Source organism: Chiloscyllium plagiosum, chromosome 22, assembly GCF_004010195.1.
Source record: "Chiloscyllium plagiosum isolate BGI_BamShark_2017 chromosome 22, ASM401019v2, whole genome shotgun sequence".
NCBI lineage: Eukaryota > Metazoa > Chordata > Chondrichthyes > Orectolobiformes > Hemiscylliidae > Chiloscyllium > Chiloscyllium plagiosum.
The window spans coordinates 11,402,135-11,406,380 of record NC_057731.1 but is presented as its reverse complement, the minus strand read 5'-3'; the positions used below and the strand labels follow the sequence as shown (position 1 = coordinate 11,406,380).

At 41.6% G+C, this 4,246-nt stretch overlaps 1 protein-coding gene across 1 annotated transcript in view; it reads left to right on the top strand.

The window, feature by feature from the left end:
• Positions 1-1,386: 1,386 nt before the first annotated feature.
• asah2 (N-acylsphingosine amidohydrolase 2) overlaps positions 1,387-4,246 on the top strand; it is a 96,195-nt gene continuing 93,335 nt past the window's right edge. The window contains exon 1 of the mRNA XM_043712370.1: positions 1,387-1,481. The gene's annotated coding sequence lies outside the window, so the exon portion shown is untranslated. The remainder of the gene's footprint in view (positions 1,482-4,246) is intronic.

Sequence of the window (4,246 nt, the reverse complement as noted above, 5' to 3'; positions counted from 1 at the left end):
GCAGTGCTAGGCACTGTGCCACCGTGCATTGCTTTTTCAGGAATAGAGCAGTGTGACCACAGTATCAACGGGCATATTCTTGATGGCATGGCACTGCTTCTGTCTTGTTTCCTGACCACCTCCTGCTTACTGCCCGTTGTCTTTAATCTTTCTCTTGCTCAGGTTGCACGGATATTTCAGTAGCCATTTGGTAGGCTCTGATTAGTTTTTTTGTAAAACCATTATAACCTCTTATAAATATTGTTTAACTCAAATATCACTTCTGAACTCATTAAACACTGGCTTGTGCCTTTGTGTTTTGACAGATCATCTTGATAGCACTGTTTCAGTGAAATAATGTTTGATAAATTCTAAAGGCTAGGTATAGATGTTGAATTGTTTTGCTTCAAGTTCCATTGGATGGCTTAAAGTATTGTCATTGTACTGGGTGTTAATGCAGCTACATATCCCTAATTTACAAGACAGACAGTATTAATGACTTTAAATTCTACCTTTTCAATTAGATTATTGATTCTTCATGTTAAATTCCTGTACATTTCTATTTCAGTAAACACAACCAATGGTCTAACACTAGCAAGACGAAGCTAAAGAAAAACAGACAATAATAGGTAGGTTGAAATCTTCGCAATAATTGAAGACAAAGGCATGCCAACAATGTCCGAAACAATGGAATCTCAGATTTAGAGAGATGAAATACCCAATTCTTGAATATTATTGATGCTCTCTGTGAAGAAAATCTCCCTTGGCTCTTTAAAAATCATTTCAAAATTAAGGTTACCGAATGCCTTAAATCCAATCACAGGTTACAGTTTGTCCAGAAGGTCTCATCAGCCTTTCAGGGCATGTCATCAATATCCTAACTTCATGACGCCAAGAAATTCATGACTGAAGTTTCACATAAAAGTAGTGAATGTGTGTTGGAACTGTGAAGCAGCTGAAGCAGTGACATCTCTAGTTTATTTTTTATTAGAAGTTGACAGACCAGCAGTAAATAACATTATCACGCATGTGGGAGTTTGTACCTTTTTGCTTAAGATTGCAAGATAGAGCTTAGCAATGTACTTGCTCAATGAACTCAGTTTATCAACTGGATTATGCAACTTCTGATCATAGTTTTAAGAAGACGGCAATTAATTTAGTGTAGTTTTAAAAACAGCAAAACTGAGTTCAGTTTAGTTTTAATTTACTCCATTTTAGAATTCTAAGCGGCTGTTGCTTTGAACTATCAATGTATGCATGTTCGATCGTTTCAAGTTGATTTTTCTTTTATCATTGACAAGTTATTAAATTATCCCCTTCTATAGGAATAGCTGAAAGTCCGCGGTATCAACGGTCTCAAATTGTGCTCTTATTACTCAACGATATCTAATCAGCTTCAGTGCTACGTGTAGTTGCCTGATGGCAAATGTTCAATATATCATCAAGAGCTGAAGCTCTGACACAGTGCTGCCTGCGGCTGGAGTCAATGGTTGATGATTGAGGTAAGAATCTCATTGATTAACCTGTGTGGATTTGACAAGCTGGTGGTCTTTGGGTCAAACAGTTGGGCCTAATTCTGATCTGCAAATAAGTCTGTCTGGGCAAGAGCTGAAAATGTGTTGCTGGAAAAGCGCAGCAGGCCAGGCAGCTTCCAGGGAACAGGAGAATCGACGTTTCGGGCATAAGCCCTTCTTCAGGAACCCGAAACGTCGATTCTCCTGTTCCCTGGATGCTGCCTGACCTGCTGCGCTTTTCCAGCAACACATTTTCAGCTCTGATCTCCAGCATCTGCAGACCTCACTTTCTCCTGACTGGGCAAGAGTAAAGCAAGCCATTAGAAGACAATCGATTTGACAAAATGCAACATGAAAGGCTATTGAGGAAAATGAAAGCTCTCGGTGTAAGGTGGTAATATATTGGCATGGATCAATGATTAGGTGGCTAACAGAAAGTAGAGGGTAGGAATAAGTGGATCTTTTTCAGTTTGGCAAGAATACAATGAGTAGTGTGAAACAGGGATTGGTGCCAGGTCCAGAAACTTTTGCAACTTCTATGAAAGACTCAGATGAAGGGAGGAAGGTAAGGTTGTCTAGTTTGCTGATTGCAAAAAGCCCAGTAAAAAAGTAAATTATGAAGAGGCGTGAGTAGGCTGCAAAAAGATATTGACATGTGAAGTGAGCTGGCAAAGGTGTGATAAATGGAGTGAAAATGTAGATTTGTCCATTTTGGCAGGAAAAATAAAAATGCCAAATGGTGAGTGATTGTCAAGCTCTGGGATACAGAGGGAGGTGGGCAGCTTTGTGCATGAATAATGACAGGTTAGTACGCAGGTACAGCAAGTAACCAGGCAAGTTAATGGAATGTTATCAGTTATTGAAGGGAAATGAATGCAGTAGTAAGGGAGTTATGCTTACGTTTTACAGGACTATAGTGAGACCACATCTGAAGTACTGTGGTATGTAAGGAAGAATGTAAATGCATTAGACATGGTGTGATAAGGTTTACGGAGGTAAAATCTGGAAAGAATGGGTTGCCTTATGAGGAAATATTGGACAGTATAGGCATAAATATGAAGTTTAGATATGAAAGTGATGACATTATTGAAACCTATAAAATCCTGAGGGTTATTGACAAGGTAGTTGGAAAATCTATGTCTAGGATTCTTTGTTTAAGAATCAGACATCATTGAAATTATGTGATTATTTTTCTAGCAGAGGATCACAAGTCTTTGGATCTGTCTTCCTGAAACGTTGATGAAAGAAGTGTATTTTAATATTTATTAAGGTAAAGGATGACACTTTAGGTCAACTGCAGCCTTAATGTCACAGGCAGTCACTCTTACCTCACCTCTGGAATTCAGCTCTATTGGACCAAGGCTGTACTCGAGGTCAGGAGCTGAGTGGCGCTGGTAGAACCCAAATGTTTGGTGCTGCCAGGAGGCTGGAGGTGAGGGGAAAAGGGAAAGGATGATCTTGTTGAAAATAGACATTGGTGATCTGGAATGTGAAGACAAAGGAAACCCTCTCACTGTTCCAGGAGGGAGGGGCAATTGCATAGTTTGAACAGTAGGAAATGGGTTGGATACAGTTGGAGGTGTGTAAACTATAGTTTGGGGCAGGGGTAGTCTGTCCTTTTGTTTAGGGAAAAGGAAGGCATCATTATGGAAGGTGGAATCAGGAGAAAATTTGCAAGGCGACAGAGAAACTGGAAGAATAGAATTGAGTCTAAGTAGGAAGCAGAGTGTGAGGATAGGACATTTAGGTAGCTGTAGCAGTTGGTGGGTTTCTAATAAACATTCAGAACAGAGTAAGGTTTGGTATGCCATCTAGGGCAGCTCATCTCTACAGAATAGCTCTGATACAGAGTGCACCCTAACTGTCTGTCAGCGACACACTCTGGTGCAGAGTGCACCCTATCTGTCTGAGACACGCTCATGAGGCCATAATATATAGCAACAGAATTAGGCCATTCAGCCCATTCAATCATGGCTGATATGTTTCTCAGCCACATTCCCTGTAACCTTTGATCACCTAGCCAATCAAGAAACTAGCTCTGTCTTAAAGACACTCCCCACAAACTTCTGCAGCAACGTGTTTCACAGATGCACCACCCTCTGGCTGAAGACTTTCCTCTTTGTTTCATTCTGACGCTGTGCCCTTTTGTCAGGTACAGAATGTGGACTGTCCATCTGGGATGAGCTCAGCGTGTGGCTCCTCTCTCTGGGAGAACCTACAGCAAAGGCACTGGATGTCAATCAAGCAGGAGCAAAGTTCATCATAACTGGGATGACTGATTATAGGAAATGTCATAGAAACCAAAGAGGGAATGTTGGTAGGCCATGAAGGGGGTGGGACGTAGTGGGGGAAGGGGAATTTTACACTAAGGACATTCTAACTTGTTGTTGTGGTTCTGTTCGCCGAGCTGGGAATTTGTGTTGCAGATGTTTCGTCCCCTGTCTAGGTGACATCCTCGGTGCTTGGGAGTCTCCTGTGAAGCGCTTCTGTGATCTTTTGTCCGGCATCTGTAGTGGTTTGAGTCTGTCGCTTCCGGTTGTCAGTTCCAGCTGTCCGTTGCAGTGGTCGGTATATTGGGTCCAGATCGATGTGCTTATTGATTGAATCTGTGGATGAGTGCCATGCCTCTAGGAATTCCCTGGCTGTTCTCTGTTTGGCTTGTCCTATAATAGTAGTGTTGTCCCAGTCGAATTCATGTTGCTTGTCATCTGAGTGTGTGGCTACTAAGGATAGCTGGTCGTGTCGTTTCATGG